Source organism: Staurois parvus, unplaced genomic scaffold (assembly GCF_062004578.1).
Source record: "Staurois parvus isolate SC_StPar_1 unplaced genomic scaffold, SC_StPar_1.0 ptg001418l, whole genome shotgun sequence".
NCBI lineage: Eukaryota > Metazoa > Chordata > Amphibia > Anura > Ranidae > Staurois > Staurois parvus.
The window spans coordinates 3,227,189-3,245,969 of record NW_028319214.1 but is presented as its reverse complement, the minus strand read 5'-3'; the positions used below and the strand labels follow the sequence as shown (position 1 = coordinate 3,245,969).

General features: G+C 43.7%; 1 long non-coding RNA gene across 1 annotated transcript; it reads left to right on the top strand.

The window, feature by feature from the left end:
- Nucleotides 1-1,885: 1,885 nt before the first annotated feature.
- LOC149436142 (uncharacterized) lies at nt 1,886-17,742 on the top strand. Its single transcript, XR_016308329.1, has 2 exons — nt 1,886-1,973; nt 17,453-17,742. It is a non-coding gene; the product is annotated as an uncharacterized LOC149436142 (long non-coding RNA).
- The last annotated feature ends 1,039 nt before the right edge of the window (nt 17,743-18,781 follow it).

The following is an 18,781-nucleotide window of genomic DNA, read 5'->3' as shown; positions in this document are numbered from 1 at the left end:
CCTCTCCTTCTTCCATAGTCCCCAATCCATCTGCTGATAGTACAGAGCCCTATGAGACAACTCTGCACATTCTCAGTTTGGTATGTATTGCTAGGGAGTTTTTTTTAGGGGGGGGGTGTGCATGTGATCGGCACAGGGCCAATCAGCACTGTCCAGACAGCAGGTAAGGAGTCCTGCAGCTTCATAGGACAGTCAGTGGAGAATGAAAACTCCTCCAACAAGCTTTAACCAGTGCCCGACCAGACACTGATAGAAGTCACGAGACTGCTCTAACTGCTGATGAGAAAATAGTATTTAGAAGCTTATATTTACTAAAATAATTAAAGTGTTACTAAACCCAAGACCCTGCATTCACTATATCTGGTCTACCACAGTACACAGAACATGGAAGTGCAATTATTTTAGTAAATATAAACTGCTAAATAACTTTTCTCATCAGCAGTTAGAGCAGTCTTGTGACTTCTATCAGTGTTCAGCTGATCACTAGTTGAATCTTGTAGGCGTTTTCATTCTTCTCTCACTGCCCTATGAGATTGCATAACCCCTGACCCTCTGTCTGGACAGTGCTGATTGGCCCTCTGATGATCACATGCACCCTCCCAAGAAAAAAACTCTCTTGCAGTACACACCAGACTGAGCATGTGCAGGGTGTCCCCGAGGCTGTGTTCAGGAGCTGTAATGGGCACTGTGGAAGAAGGGGAGGATCAGAGAGGACAGGATCAAACATCCTTTTTGCACAATGCAGAGGATTAACCCCTTAAGTTCCACAGTGAATATAACAAGCATGCTTTACTGCATATACAGACTGATTTTACTGTTGCGGTTTTAGTAACACTTTAAATTCCCATGTTCTGTTTACTGTGGGAGACAAGATATAGTGAATGCAGGGTCTTGGGTTTAGTAACACTTTCATTTTTTTTACATAATCAAGACTAGTTTGCATTGTCATTTCCCTTCTACTTGTGTCTTACATTCACATTGCTCTGCAGACCTGCAGCACAGTGTTACCAGTTTGAGGGAACATTATGGTGACTTCCAATTACACAGACCAGTGTTTCTGTGTTAGATTAACCTAAAGCAGAGTTCCACTAAAAAGGGGACATTCCGTTTTAAAGACTGGTCCCCGCTCCCCATTAAGGATTGGCACCTTTGGGGAGCAGGTACCCGAAATTGACAGGTACCCGCTCCCACTTCCACTGCAATCGCCTAGTCCAGGGGTAGGCAACTTGCGGCTCTCCAGCTGTTGCAGGACTACAAGTTCCATCATGCCTCTGCAAGTCATAGCTGTAACTGTCAGTTTTGTAATGTTGCAATGCCTCATGGGAAATGTAGTTCCACAACAGCTAGAGAGCCAAAGGTTGCCTACCCTGGCCTAGGCGATCGGAAGCGGAAGGTGTCCTCTCCCCTCCCTCTCCGTAGTCTTGTGGGACACGTGACAGGTCCCAGAACTCTACGGGGTGATTCAGGAAACGCAGCGCTACTTGCGCATGCGCAGTGGGCACCTGACTGTGAAGCCGCAAGCTGTCACAGCCGGGTGCCCACACTGAAGATGCCGGCGCCTGGAATACTGGACAGCCGGTGAAATGGGCTGTGGCAGGGGCAACACGGGATCGTGGGACTGGTGAGTGGCAGTTTTTTTAAAAGTCAGCAGCTACCGGTTTTGTAGTTGCTGACTTATTTTTTTACAGTGTGACTGGAACTCCGCTTTAACTCAGCCTGACCGTATGTGAAAATGCCCAGATGAACTGCCGACTGCTTTTTCATCTGAGCTGTATGTAGTGAAGCTGTTGTGGCTGTGTGCATATAGCAAACTGTGACTTTAACACCAATAGGAAAGACTAAGCTACATCTGATGCAAGACAGGAAGCAGTGAGTTTCCTTCTCTGGCTTGCAACCAGAATGTTCAGCAACTTTCCAGAAACAAGTGAGAGTTAGAGAAACCAGAAAGAGACGTTCAGCCAGCTGGTTATACAGTATGTACTGTTCTTCTGTTCCATCCTAAACCTTTTTATTCAACTAAAAACCATGTAAAGGCAACTTTTTAAAAAACAAACAAAGCAAAAGGAATACCTAAGAAAAAGTAAAAAGGCAGTGCTTATGGGAGCCAGGCAGCTAGCAGCAACCAAATAAGCTGATACAGATAAAACAAATGTGCAGCACCATGAATAGTGTAACACAATTAGGCAATATTCCAAGTAAATTTATATCACGCATAAGTGTAACGATTACATAAATCAATGAAGTTCGTGTGTTTAAAATTGTGTCTTCCATCAGTGGTCACCTTTTATTCATTTATATAAAGCCTTTTTCCCAAAAGGAAAAAAAATAGTTGTAACCGCTTAAAACTCTTAACTGGAGTTCAGTTTTAATTTGTTAGTTAGGTCTAGCATCTAACACTACCCTCTCCCCATATTGACTGCTGTCCAAAGGTGTCTATGTTGCTCCTGCAGCGGTAGTCTATTCCAGTGAAATGTATTATTGGCTAAATCACCATGTGAAAACAAAAACCTAAAAAATTTTTTAAAAATGCAAAAACAAATGTAGGCACTACATTTAAAGACCAGCTCTAGGCAAATAAAAACTATTCCTTTGAAATGGAGCTGTACCTGCACTGCTAGGATTAATTGTTCATTTTGGTCTAGGGCAGGGGTGTCCATGTGACCCAACACAAAATCCTAAACGTAATCACTTCTCGACCGCCGCTTTAGCCAAAAGATGTAGGGTTGCCACCTCATCCCTTTAAAACTGAACACATATTAATTACACAGCTTCTGAGGCAAATTTATTGCAGATAAGGCACCAAGTGAGTTTAATTACCACCTTAACTGCTTCCCGTCCACCCTATAGCAGAAATACTGCTACAGGGTGGCAAGGGTGCGCAAAATCACATATATATATACGTGATTTTGCATTTACGGCCAGGGGGTGCGCGGAAGCCATACCCACCCTACCATTCGCAGCCATGGCTGTCAATCACCAGGACCTGGCCGGTGATTACTCGCCGGCGCCCGGTGATTGCTGAGCATCTCCGATGGGGAGAACTGTTTGTGAACAAAATAGTCCTCCTACCTGTCAGCTCATGCACACTGCTTTGGATGGCTGTGCACAGCACAACCATCCAAAGCAGTGTGCTTACAGTGAAGCACACAGACACAGCACACAGTAAAACAGCACACAGTTAACCCTTTGATCGCCCCTCATGTTAACCCCTTCCTGACTAGTGCCATTAGTACAGTGCCAGTGCTTTTTTTTTTTAGCACTGTTCACTGTATTGGTGTCACTGGGGATGTCTGTTTCCCCCAGTGTCAGAATGTCTGCCTTAGTCCCGCTATAAGTCGCTGATCACCGGCATTACTAGTAAAAAAAAAAAAAAAAATCCCAGTATATATACCGCCATTTGTAAACGCTATAACTTTCAGATAAAACAATTAATTTACAGGTATTGGGATTTTTTTCAGCAAAGACGTAGCAAAATACATTTTGGTGTAAATTTATGACTAAATTTGACTTTTTAAATTTTTTACTGGACATGTTTAATAGCAAAAAGTAAAAAGTATAGTTTTTTTCTCAAAATTGTCGGTCATTTTTTTTTTATAGAGCAAAAAATAAAAAACACATAGCTGATTAAATACCACCGAACGAAAGCTCAATTCATGGGAAAAAAAAGGACATAAATTTCATTTGGGTGCAGCATTACATGACCGCGCAATTGTCAGTTAAAATAACACAGCACCGTAATGCAAAAAATGTCTTGGTCGGGGGGGGTAAATCCTCAGGAGGTCAAGTGGTTAATCAGCCACAGAACCTGTGTAATCAATATGTGTTCGGTTCTAAAGGGATGAGGTGGCAACCCTAGAAAGATGTCTACAGAACAGCTCTCCTGTTCCTGCGTGCCCCCTGGGGTGCACATTGGGTGCATTCTGTGACCGCTGTGTCCTTTGGACACAGCTGATCACAGATCATGGTAAAGAGCCAATCACAGCAGCCCTTTACAATGTGATCAGCTGTCTTCATGTGATCACAGCTGGTCACATGTAAACAGACTTGCCAGTTATCTGTATTCCTTTCGTCACATGCTGTCTCTGTGTGAGGTAAGAAGAGCAGATAATCAGCAAGTCTGACAGGACACAGTGAGTATGTTGTTTACACTAATAATCAGGGCACTAATCATCAGTATCCTGACTATCACTGCAGCCCCATCAGTGGTACCTCATCAGTGCCCATCAATGCTGCCTCATCAGTGCAGCCTCATCAGTGCCCATCAATGCAGTCTCACCAGTGTCCATCAGTGCAGTCTCATCAGAGCACATCAGTGAAGAAGAAAAATTACTTATTTGCAAAATTTTATAACAGAAAGGTTTTTTTTAACGCAGAAAATCTTTTTTTTTCAATATTTTCATGAAATATTTTTTTCATTCGTTTAGCAGAAAATAAACACAGTGGTGATTAAACCAAAAGAAAGATCTGAGTAAAAAAAAAAAATAAAAAAATTTAATTTGGGGGCATAGTGCTGCATGACCATGCAATTGTCATTCAAAGTGTGACAGCGCTGAAAGCTGAAAATTGGTCTGGGCAGGAAGGGGGTGAAAGTGCCCAGTATTGAAGTTGTTAAAAAATGTAATTTTTGGGGGATTTTTTTTTTAAATGCATAAATTATCTATATCAGTGATCGTTAACTTGTGATCTGCCCGACTTTTTCTGCCCATCACCTATCCTTATTGTTTGTGCATTTTATCTGAGGCCCAGGGCCATTCCTCTTCTTCCAATGTGGCCCGGGAATGTCAAAAGGTTCGACACCCCTGGTCTAGGAGAACAAAAAAGAAGATTTACCTACCAACTCCTCTCCGCAGCTTCTTCTCCACCACACTGCAGCAGTCAAGGGTCCTGAGATAATCAAAACCAAAGTAGGGATTATCTGGCACATAATATACAAATTCATGGATACACTAGCTCCAACCCTTTGTGATTGCTTTAATAGCATTAGAAATCGGAATCCCATTCATCAAACAGAAAACTAAGCTTATATATATATATATATATATATATATATATATATACACACATGCTCCCAAAGGAAAAAAATTATTTATCAACCTGCTGAAATTATCAACCTATTTCCCTAATAAACGATAATAAATCAATGGCTAAAATATTAGCTAACAAGATTAATACTTTCATACCACAATATATACATTCAGATCAGGTTGGATATGTTCCTGGCCACCAAGAATCCAATCAAACCAGACATTTCAAATATTAATATAATGTCCAGTGCGCAATGGAAGGAATTTGTTATTAATTTGATCTCCAAAAAGCTGTTGTACACCAGACTATGTTCCCCCTTTTCATTTTTGGGTTACTAGTAAACCTATTTTTAAAAAGAAATATTCTGGTTTATGGTTGAAAGAGTGGCATCAAATTCATATATTGTATATGAAAAAAAATATTTTTCTGGACACTATGTTTGTGTATATATTGATCACTTTTAGCACTGACAATATTTGGCTTAATTCTAATTTGAAAAATTATTCAAAAGCATTTTTGTTACTACCACTATTCATTAAATATATGTCATGATATTTTTAGTTAATACTATCACAAGAGATTATGGTATTATAGTGCACATGAGAATAAAAAATGTGATTGTCACTAGGAGAATAATTTGAGTTTTTTCATGTAGTAGCAGCAAGAGCTGGCAGAGGCGCAACTAGAACCTTCAGTGCCCCGGTAAAAGAAACCATGAAAGGCCTCCCTGACCCCTCCTTCTCTCTAAGCCTGGGGCTCTTTACTCCAATTGCGGTCCCTGCAGAAGGAATGTTTCACATGTTCTGCAGTGGAATGGCTTCCTGCCGCTTGTGTAGGGTTGCCACCTTTTCTTCAAGCCAAACCCAAACGCTTTAGTGGCATATTTTTAAAAGTATACTATATATACCGTATTTGCCGGCGTATAAGACGACTGGGCGTATAAGACGACCCCCTACTTTTCCTGTTAAAATATAGGGTTTGAGCTATACTCGCCGTATAAGACTACCCCTCTTCCAACGCGCCCCATCATTGGTGTCAGTGGGGAGGAGGAATAGTGCCCCATCATTGGTGTCAGTGGGGAGGAGGAATAGTGCCCCATCATTGGTGTCAGTGGGGAGGAGGAATAGTGCCCCATCGTTGGTGTCAGTGGGGGAGGAATAGTGCCCCATCATTGGTGTCAGTGGGGGAGGAATAGTGCCCCATCATTGGTGTCAGTGGGAGGAATAGTGCCCCATCATTGGTGTCAGTGGGGGAGGAATAGTGCCCCATCATTGGTATCAGTGGGGAGAAAAGTGCCCCATCATTGGTGTCAGTGGGGGAGGAATAGTGCCCCATCGTTGGTGTCAGTGGGGAGGAGGAATAGTGCCCCATCGTTGGTGTCAGTGGGGGAGGAACAGTACCTCATCGTTGGTCTCAGTATGGAGGAGGAATAGTGCCCCATCGTTAGTGTCAGTGGGGGAGAGGAGCGGCTGCTCCTTCTTTCAGTTCGGCCGCTTGATTTTCTCGGGGCCGTTCGGCTCCGCCTCCTCGCCGGTGATTGGTCGCCTGTGTGCCTTTCCAGTGCTGGCGCCCAATCACCGGTGAGGAGGCGGAGCCGAGCGGGCGGCGGGACCATCGAGTGGCCGAACTGAAAGAAGGAGCAGCCGCGCTTCCTGGACCGGATCGTCGTGGGACCGGAGCCAGGTAAGGTACAGCAGTCCCTCTGCCCACCCCTGTACTTGGTGTCCGTTGGAGGAGGAAGGGGGGTGGCGCCGCCCTGACACTGGCTCGCCGTATACCGGCGTATAAGACGACCCCCGACTTTTCAAAAGATTTTCACGGGTTGAAAAGTTGTCTTATACGCCGGCAAATACGGTATATATATATATATATATATATATATATATAGTGAATAACATTTCTAATCATATGGATTTATTCATAAGAGTCCCCCTTTACATCTGAATCCACAGAATTCTCCTTTACAACTGAATCTGTAGCGTTCCCCTTTACATCTCAATCCAGAGTTCCCCTTTACATCTGAATTTGAAGAGCTTCCCCTTTACATCTGAATCCACAGCGTTCACATTACATCTGAACTCATAGAGTTCCCTTGCACTGTAATTGGTGACTCTGCAGACTCTGATGTATAGGGAGAACTCTGTGGAATCTAATTTAAGGGGGAACACTGAGAACTCTGATGTAAAGAGGGAACTCTGATGTAAGAAGGGACACTGCAGACTCTGGTGTAAGGGAAACTCTGGTATAAGGGAGTCTCTGGTAACCAGAGCCCCCACTTACATCAAAGTTCCCAGAATTCCCCTTTATTCAGGGTTTCTAGAGCCTCCCTACATCAGAGTCCCCAGAGCCCCCCACCATCAGAGTCTGCAGAGCCCCCTACATCAGAGTACGTAGAACCATTCTACATCAGAGTCCGAAGAGCCCGCACCATCAGAGTCTGCAGACCCCTCTAGATCAGAGTCCGCAGAGCTCCCCTACAGAATTTCCACTTACACTATAAGAGAGATCTCTGTAGACTCTGGAATGTAAAGGGGAACTCTGATTTAAGGGGGGGCTCTGATGTAAGGGGGAAAGTTGTAGACTCTGATGTAAAGGGGAACTCTGATGTAAGGGGGTTTCTGCTAGGGTTGCCACCTCATCCCTTTAAAACTGAGCACATACAGTCAGGTCCATAAATATTGGGACATCGACACAATTCTAACATTTTTGGCTCTATACACCACCACAATGGATTTGAAATGAAACGAACAAGATGTGCTTTAACTGCAGACTGTCAGCTTTAATTTGAGGGTATTTACATCCAAATCAGGTGAACGGTGTAGGAATTACAACAGTTTGCATATGTGCCTCCCACTTGTTAAGGGACCAAAAGTAATGGGACAGAATAATAATCATAAATCAAACTTTCACTTTTTAATACTTGGTTGCAAATCCTTTGCAGTCAATTACAGCCTGAAGTCTGGAACGCATAGACATCACCAGACGCTGGGTTTCATCCCTGGTGATGCTCTGCCAGGCCTCTACTGCAACTGTCTTCAGTTCCTCTATTTCAAATCCATTTTCTACTGGCCATTGAACCATTGGCTATTGCTATTGCCCTACACAAGAATCCTAACATAAAAGATGTATTCACAGGAGGCCAAAAACATATATTTGCATTTGTGGATGATGCTTATTACTTCCCATATAATATTAATCCCAAATTGAACAACGTTATTACAAAATGTTTATACCATCTCCAAATTTAAAGTGTATTTCCATGTTTGATTTCATTTCATGTTCTCATTCACTTAGCATATTGTAAAAAAAAAATATTGAAAAATTGTAAGTTACCTTTTTAGATGTTCTTTTCTGGAAATTCCAGCACTGTAAAATCCTGCCAGTTCCCTTGGTTTATAATGGTGCTAGGCAGTTATGTTTGTCATAATTACTCGTAATTCAGATTTAATTATTGGCTGTAAAATAGATTTGTGGATGTCACTCAGACAACCCATAAGAAGGGCATGATTTCTCGGGTATACTCCCAGCTATTGTCCATAGTACAGGATCAATCTAGTCTCTGGAGCAGGGCGCAGTGGTCCCGGGATATTGGAGAGTTTGCTGGAGATGTCTGGGATGCTGCCCTGGAATCTGTTCCAGGAATTTCTTTCTCCCTCTCATAAATTGTCTCAATTGTTTATTCTCCATCGTATAGGACCCCTGTGCAACTGTATTGGTGGGGCAGGCGGGATTCACCTGATTGTCCGAGGTGTAGGGTCAAACAGGGTGATTTCATTCATATGCTCTGGCATTACCCCAAGTTACATAGATATTGGAATGAGGTTCTCCAATTTATTTCTCTAGTATCGCAATATATCCCTTGCATTGTCTGTTGGGTGCACTGGACCAAGAACTGTTCCAACCAGGAGGGTATATTATGGTATCTAGACTTTTATATCTGGCTTGGAAGTTGATAGCAATGTACTGGTTATCATCGGCTCCTCTGACTAGTAAGTAATGGATAGATTATGTTAATTCTTTACTCCCACGGGAGAAACTCACGTACCAACATCGCAATGCTTATCGTAAGTTCCAGCAGGTATGGCAGGGTTGGCTGGATACACCTGAACTCGCCCCTCAATTGATAGTGGACTTTTGCAGGTGTGATATTTCATATAAGGTCCATGGCTCCACTCCTCCCCTGGGGGAGTTCATGAACATTGCCCATTCTTTTTGATGAGACGTCTTGGGTGAACCAGAGGTTGTTGTTGATGTGTTTTTTTTTATTAAAATAGATATAAAAAAAGATATAAAAAAGGGTGTAACGAGCGCTGGATAGTTTTAGAACAAAAGTATGCAAGCAGCTAGCATGAAAGGAAGCCTCCAAAACGCCTCGTGGGATAACAGTCACAAATACAAAACATGCAGCGCTAGAGTAGAAAGGTCTGTCTCACGATGAAGTGTGACCACCTGGATAGATATAAACGCAGCTAGCATAAAAGTAATGGTCTTAGGCAACCAATACTATAACATTCTCCTGGTTACAAAGGTGTAAATGGTGACATAGGTGTCAAAGTCAATATATCATTGGAGTGACAAAAATAAATCTGTGACATCTGTGGTAGGAAGTGTGGCTGTAGAATGCACTAACCAGATAGCGCAGATAGTAGCGCATTAGAGTAAAATGACCTACTCCTGGTCAATGGATCAGGAAACCTGCCGGAGTGGTGGTCGTCTCTGCTGTGGTCACCAGAAACATCTGCGTCCTCTCCTGTTGTGGCATTACCAGGTATCCAGTGGAATAAACGCTCATCCAGTGTGTAGTGGAATCCTTTAGTGTCAGCGACCTCCAGGGGTGCGGTATGCACTCAAGGAACAGGAATCACCTTCAGGGCTCAGAAATAAACCCAAAAGAGAGGCTTCCGATGGTGTAATAACTTTTATTAAGGAGTAATAAACAAATGAAGCACTTACAATAAACAAATCCAAAGATGGCCGCCCGTATCAAGGTGTGGACCATATGGGTAGTAGTGGTAGGTGAAGTAGCATCTCTCTAACGCGTTTCGTGGCAAGTGCACGTTTGAAGATGTTTTTGGCTTTGTTCCTTTCCCCCATTTCTGCTTACATCTGGTCGGGAAGGAATAAGACGTAAAAAGGAAAAAGCAAGATATTTTCAAGAAAGTTTTGGATCCTTGTGGTCTCTGTTTTGTTTGATTACCATATCTGTTATTCTGTTTATTACGGGATCTGTGTATCCACGTTGTTCTATTTATGTGTAATCCTGCTGTTGCAGTAATGTCATTGTGGATTCTGTAAGTACTGTTCCATTTTCTCTATTATCTTGACAATAAAAGTTGTTTGGATTTGAAAAAAAACAGATTTGTCAGCCTGGGCCTACAGTGTGTTGACTAAAGCCAGCCATAGCCAGTTCAAATCTCAGTCGGCTCGACAGAGATCAGCCGAATTTCCAACCATTTATGAGCAGACTGAACGTAGCCAAGTTGAATGATCGATCAACTTGCGTACAACCAGCCTGTCAGATTTTACATTTACTTGTGTGTTCTGCTGACAATTCCAGTCTATTTATTTTATAGCCTCTCCCATAAAAAAATAAGCCCATAATTTCTCAGCCGACTTTTGGAGGGGGGGTGGGGGCCTGTGCAACAGGGACATCCCTGTGGTGTGTCCCAATGGTGTTCTGGGCTCACAGGAGAATGCTGCAAAGAGCAGTGATATATCTTTTGCAAGCACCCTTTTTTACCTTTCAGCAATTTTTGACCTTCTGTAATTCCTTCACAGGTGATTTTGACCTCCTTCCTAATTGCTTCCTATTATATTGGTTTGTATGGTGGGAAAGGAAGTAGTGATGTGAACAAAAGCCCCTGAATAAATGCCATAAAACAGCCAGAGAAAAGTATATTGATTACTGACTAGCTGATATGGGTTACCACTAGAGATGAGGGAATCGAACATGGCGAAGTGGAATTCGTTTCGAAGATCAGGAAAAATTCGATTCGCGCCGAATCCGAAAATTAGCAAACTTCGGATGCACGAATCGAATTTTCCCAAAAATGGCGGCGACATGTGTGGCGACGGAGCGGGGATCTCTGGGAAGGCGCGCAGACAAGGCGCGCTGACCCATAATGCATTCATTCATGACATGTGATCGCATTAGCCAATCAGCAGCCAGCCAGCCAGCACTGTGTAATGGTGGAGCTATAAATTGCGGCCATCTTACAATTCTCCATTAGCCTCCGGTCATTCAAGAGAGACAGACCTGTCTGTATTAGGGACAGAGTTAGGGCCAGAGAGACTTTAGGGCCACAGAATCGTTACTCAGGGACACAGAATCGTTACTCAGGGACACAGAATTGTTACTCAGGGACAGACACAGAATTGTTACTCAGGGACACAGAATTGTTACTGAGGGACACAGAATCGTTACTCAGGGACACAGAATTGTTACTCAGGGACAGACACAGAATTGTTACTCAGGGACACAGAATCGTCACTGAGGGACACAGAATCGTTACTCAGGGACACAGAATCGTTACTCAGGGACACAGAATCGTTACTCAGGGACAGACACAGAATCGTTACTCAGGGACACAGAATCGTTACTCAGGGACACAGAATCGTTACTCAGGGACACAGAATCGTTACTCAGGGACACAGAATTGTTACTCAGGGACAGACACAGAATTGTTACTCAGGGACACAGAATCGTTACTGAGGGACACAGAATCGTTACTCAGGGACACAGAATTGTTACTCAGGGACACAGAATTGTTACTCAGGGACAGACACAGAATTGTTACTCAGGGACACAGAATTGTTACTCAGGGACACAGAATCGTTACTCAGGGACACAGAATCGTTACTCAGGGACACAGAATTGTCACTGAGGGACACAGAATCGTCACTGAGGGACACAGAATCGTTACTCAGGGACACAGAATCGTTACTGAGGGACACAGAATCGTTACTGAGGGACACAGAATCGTTACTGAGGGACACAGAATTGTTACTCAGGGACAGACACAGAATTGTTACTCAGGGACACAGAATCGTTACTGAGGGACACAGAATCGTTACTCGGGGACACAGAATCGTTACTCAGGGACACAGAATTGTTACTCGGGGACACAGAATTGTTACTCAGGGACACAGAATCGTTACTGAGGGACACAGAATCGTTACTCAGGGACACAGAATTGTTACTCAGGGACAGACACAGAATTGTTACTCAGGGACACAGAATCGTCACTGAGGGACACAGAATCGTTACTGAGGGACACAGAATCGTTACTCAGGGACACAGAATCGTTACTCAGGGACAGACACAGAATCGTTACTCAGGGACACAGAATCGTTACTCAGGGACACAGAATCGTTACTCAGGGACACAGAATCGTTACTCAGGGACAGACACAGAATTGTTACTCAGGGACACAGAATCGTTACTGAGGGACACAGAATTGTTACTCAGGGACACAGAATTGTTACTCAGGGACACAGAATTGTTACTCAGGGACAGACACAGAATTGTTACTCAGGGACACAGAATTGTTACTCAGGGACACAGAATTGTTACTCAGGGACACAGAATCGTTACTCAGGGACACAGAATCGTTACTCAGGGACACAGAATTGTCACTGAGGGACACAGAATCGTTACTCAGGGACACAGAATCGTTACTCAGGGACACAGAATCGTTACTGAGGGACACAGAATCGTTACTGAGGGACACAGAATTGTTACTCAGGGACAGACACAGAATTGTTACTCAGGGACACAGAATCGTTACTGAGGGACACAGAATCGTTACTCGGGGACACAGAATCGTTACTCAGGGACACAGAATTGTTACTCGGGGACACAGAATTGTTACTCAGGGACACAGAATCGTTACTGAGGGACACAGAATCGTTACTCAGGGACACAGAATCGTTACTCAGGGACACAGAATCGTTACTCAGGGACACAGAATCGTTACTCAGGGACACAGAATCGTTACTGAGGGACACAGAATCGTTACTGAGGGACACAGAATCGTTACTCAGGGACAGACACAGAATCGTTACTCAGGGACACAGAATTGTTACTCAGGGACACAGAATTGTTACTCAGGGACACAGAATTGTTACTCAGGGACACAGAATCGTTACTCAGGGACACAGAATTGTTACTCAGGGACACAGAATTGTTACTCAGGGACACAGATGGCACAGATTTGTCAGCCTGGGCCTACAGTGTGTTGACTGTACAGCTCCACCAGCAGCGGCTGCCTCAGTCTGCAGTCGATGACGAGTAGCTTTCTTCACCAGCGCAGTGAGGAAACTACTAACCAGCCGCAGCAGCAGCAGCATCAGGTGGACCTGGAGCAGGACCTCAAACAACAGGCTTGGGCCTACTTGAACAGCACCCTGCCAACCGAGGTAGACAATCCCCTTGACTACTGGACAACGAAACTTGACCTTTGGCCCCAACTAGCTGAATTTGCCCTTGAAAGGCTGTCATGCCCGGCCAGTAGCGTGGCATCGGAGCGCGTGTTTAGTGCGGCAGGAGGTATTGTAACTCCGCGGAGGACACGACTGTCCACCCAAAGTGTGGAGAGACTCACGTTTGTGAAAATGAATCAGGCGTGGATTAGTCTGGATTTCAAACCCCCAGTTCCTGACACAACTGACTAAATCCGCCATGAATCATGCCCCAAACATGTTATTATTTTTAACATAGGCCTCTGTATGGCCTTCAATTTAAGCTGCTTACGCTTCGCCACTCTGCCATGGGCCCCTGTACCGCCTCCTCTTGCTGCTGCCAGGTCCAGAGTGTGTCATGGGTCCCTGTACGGCCTCCCATTGCTGCTGTCTCCATCGCCACACTCTGCCATGTGCCACTTTCAGGTCTCCTCACACTGCTGGTGGGTTCCATTTTGTCATAGGCTGCTGGCAGATTACGGGCCTCCCATTGCTGCTGCCAGGCCCGTAATCTGCCATGGGCCCCCGTACCGACTCCTCATGCTGCTGCCAGGCCCGTAATCTGTCATGGGCCCCTGTACCGCCTCCTCATGCTGCTGCCAGGTCCAGAGTGTGTCATGGGTCCCTGTACGGCCTCCCATTGCTGCTGTCTCCATCACCACACTCTGCCATGTGCCACTTTCAGGTCTCCTCACACTGCTGGTGGGTTCCATTTTGTCATAGGCTGCTGGCAGATTACGGGCCTCTCATTGCTGCTGCCAGGCCCGTAATCTGCCATGGGCCCCCGTACCGACTCCTCATGCTGCTGCCAGGCCCGTAATCTGTCATGGGCCCCTGTACCGCCTCCTCATGCTGCTGCCAGGTCCAGAGTGTGTCATGGGTCCCTGTACGGCCTCCCATTGCTGCTGCCAGGCCCGTAATCTGCCATGGGCCCCCGTACCGACTCCTCATGCTGCTGCCAGGCCCGTAATCTGTCATGGGCCCCTGTACCGCCTCCTCATGTTGCTGCCAGGTCCAGAGTGTGTCATGGGTCCCTGTACGGCCTCCCATTGCTGCTGTCTCTATCGCCACACTCTGCCATGTGCCACTTTCAGGTCTCCTCACACTGCTGGTGGGTTCCATTTTGTCATAGGGTGCTGTATGGCCTCCCATTGCTGCTGCCAGGCCCGTAATCTGCCATGGTCCCCCATACCGACTCCTCATGCTGCTGCCAGGCCCGTAATCTGTCATGGGCCCCTGTACCGCCTCCTCATGCTGCTGCCAGGTCCAGAGTGTGTCATGGGTCCCTGTACGGCCTCCCATTGCTGCTGTCTCCATTACCACACTCTGCCATGTGCCACTTTCAGGTCTCCTCACACTGCTGGTGGGTTCCATTTTTTCATAGGGTGCTGTATGGCCTCCCATTGCTGCTGCCTCCACCGCCACACTGTGGCTCCACACTCTGGTTTTGGCCCCGTGACTGCCCAAATGAGTGAAGTGTGCGGTGATTCTAAGATCGACGGCACTCATCTGCATGTCATACTGACTGACAGTATTATTTCTCTTCCCCAGCAGACTCCAAGGGCATTTAAATTAAAGGTACAGTGTTCTGCACTAATATAAAGGCTCTCTGAAGCCTAGAAACATCCTTTTTATAAGTTAAATTCGCAGCGAATATATTCGACTCGAATCAAATTTATTCCGCGAATTCGCCGAATCAGCCGAATCGAATTTTTGAATAATTCGCTCATCTCTAGTTACCACAGCATGGGTCATAAATTAAACATGGTTTATATCTGATGAAATAGCATAAATAAATCATCTAGATTGTTCAGAGCCTGAACATACGATCTAAGTGGATATATTCCTGATATCCCAGTGCTATACACTTCTCATATTAATCACTGCCTACTACTAACATTTCTTCCACACAGTTTATTGGGTATTTGAAAGAAGCAGTAAAATTGTTCCTGCATGTTCTCTGGGTATTTAGAGAGTACAGTACAGTTTGCTTGTCTACAGTTTGACAGGTGGGACAATGTTTTTTGTCAGCTGCTGGGGTGAACATGAGACTCTAAGCACCTGCTGTGGACTTCAATACAAAAAAAGGACTTTGCTTTGCATTCCCCTCCCAGAGCCTCTCTTTACCAGTAAGGGATACAGAGCTAAATTTGCATTTAAAAGGGAGAGCTACAGAACATGTACAGTGAAAGCAGCTGGATATGCCGGTACAATAGACTCCCCATCTATTGCTGTGCATGATTAGGTCATTCAGTTAAAGGACAGTGAAAGTGAGGGCCTATGGAGTACAACGCCATTAGTATAGTACAGTGAATATTTGCATCTTAGTATTTGCACATAATCGTCATTTAATTCTTTATTCACCTAGATATTTCTGAATATGCGCACGCTTCATTTATTATTATTATAGAATTATGGGAAGCTTAATCTGTTTATCCCTTTTTTCTAATAGATTTTTTTCTGCAATTCAATTTATTTAAGTGTAACACAGGGGCGGACTGACCATTTGGAAACTCGGGCACTGTCCGAGGGCCCAGGCTCAGTAGGGGGCCCCATGAGATGCCCCTGGTACCATTTTTATAGGCTTTTTTGAGTTTGGGCAAGACACAGGGGCCCCATGATCCCCTCCCAGACTGGGAGAAAGAAAGAAGGAGATAACAAAAAGGATGGGGGGGGGTTATTCTGGGGCATGGGAAGGTATGGTAGAAGAGGTTTGGGGGGGGGGGGAGAGTATGTTGGTCATCATTCAATTTTCATCAAAGGAGGAAAAGAGTCCCCTAATTTCTGGTGGAGGGCAGTGTTAGCAAAGGCTACTTATGACTTATACACTTATGACTAGTTTTTTTTATTATTATTCATGGGAAAAAGTGAAGCATTTCCAGTAATATCACATTGTGATGAAAGGTTCAAGTGCCTTGTGTAGCTGACAATTCATTCATCTCACAGATATAGTTAACATACATATCTTTTGGTAGGTGTGTGTGTGCATCATTAGTGTCGAGGTATTACTTTTTGTGCAGCATTTATCAGATGTCTATGCAGGGAGTTATAATAGGAGCAGAAGGTTTGCTCATGAGTATGGCACTGAATTTAGTTACCGTAATGTTTGTCAGCGGTTTTGAATTCTCTTACAAAATGGCTGGATTGCTGAACTAAACCAAAATGTGAAAGTTTGCCTTTCACTTTGCGTTGCCACCAGGACATTTTTGTTATTCACCAGTTCATTTTATGCAGGACAGTTGGGGTTTTGTACCATAGGTAAATTTGTACATAGGACATGGAAACAAGGCTAAGCAACTCAACTATGCACGAAAACATAGGAACTGGGGTGTAGAAAAATGGCAGCAGGTGCTTTGGGCTGATGAGTTAAATATTTGGCTGTTGCAAAAGGGAGTTTGTTCTCAAAGGGCTGGAGAGTGGTACAATAATGAGTGTCTGCAGGCAACAGTGAAGCATTGTGGAGGTTCCTTGCAAGTTTGTGGACGCATTTCTGCAAATGGAGTTGGAGATTTGGTCAGGATCAATGATATCCTCATTGATGAGAGGTACAGGCTGACACTTAACCATCAAGCTATATCATCAGGGAGGTGTGTGAGGGGTGGGCTCCCTCAGGTACACCTGCCCTTGATCTATCCATTAAATGCATGTGCCTCTACTATGGGGGGACTCTCAGAAATTGTAGAGTTAGGACCACAGATTATCAGGGTGCCGTGACGTGGCTCTGTGGCTTACATATGTATTTGCAAATGTGTGCTAACTAAACCCCTGTTCTAAACGCATACTGTTAGACAGGTTAATTTGGTTGTTAGCAAGCTGGCTGGCAAGTTGTCCAAGAACATTGTTCTCTCCCCTTTATTCACTATGTGATGCCTGTTTATGTGTCCTTGCTTCATAAGCCAGTTATAGACTTGGGAGGTGGACATTTTTATTTGCAGGTGTGTGATTTTACCCTATATTTATTTTGCAGCAGGACAATGACCCCAAACATGCAGCAAATCTCATTAAGAACTATCTTCAGTGTAAAGGACAAGGAGTCCTGGAAGTGATGGCTTGGCTCCTACAGTGGCTCAACATCATCATGTAATCCCAGTCAGACTCGGAGAGACAGCCTGCATAATTATTAGACCTGTGGTTAGTTCTCCAAGAAGTTTGGAACAACCTACCTGCCAAGTTCCTTCAAAAACTGTTTAAATATTAAATTCTTTTAGGTACACTTGCATTTTGTTAATGGATAAAAATAAACTATGACCACTTCTATTTCTGAGAGAATTCTTAATTTACAGCATTTTTTTCACACCTGCCTAAGACTTTAGACAACTTTAGATTTGGTAGATATTATTTATGCATTACTATTATTTTTTTTTCCTCTTTAAAGACATGCGGTATTCATGTTTCTTATATAGAATTTATAACTAGTTTACAGTATTAGGTCAGTTTATAAACAAATACAATTTAGACATTGTAAAAAAAAAAAAAATTAGACAATATGAAAATTATTTGGTGTAGTATTAGCCTTAGGTCTGTGTGTAGTGGTGGTACTATAAATGTTGCCTACAGAAAGCCAGCTGAAGTATACGAGTATGCTCAATATGCTGTTGGTAGAGGAGCTATAGACATTATTTTAGTGGATTTCATTTCTTGCCAGGCACCAGAACCAAATCTACAGTATATTGTGTGTTATTATGTTTAAAAAAAACTATCCCAAGAAATAAATGTGAGCTGCCATTGCTGACACTTTTCTGAAAAGAGTAGCTAGTAGGCTGTTACTAGTTTCAAAACATTCTGAGACACCTACCATAAACAAGCACACAAACAATGAAGTCAGAACTAATCTGTATTCTTTTTCTGGGTAACAGCCAGAAAACTAGCATCTTCAGAAAGATGTCTGCAATAGCAACTCCACCATTTTGTTTTGTTAGATGTTGTGTTTTCTTTTTACACACACTCCGAGGTAGGAAAATTACATCTGTGGAGAGCCCATTTTATTATACTTCATACAGATTCCATGGCAGCCTTTTATAATAAAATATACATGGCACTGTGGGTAACTTCTGTCTGAGTGAGCTGTTAACATTTGCAGATATAAATCAGTGTAACAAACAGAAATGCAGAACAAAAACATTTTATTTAAATATTTTTTGTCAAATTCATTTTTGGAATTTATTTAGTTTTGTTTGTTTTCTAATTCGATTTGAATTTCTGAATTTGGTTGAATTGAAGTTGACTGAATTCAGAAAATTTTAATCGAATGAGAAAAGTATTGAATTGGTATTTGAACTTGACTTTATATACAGTT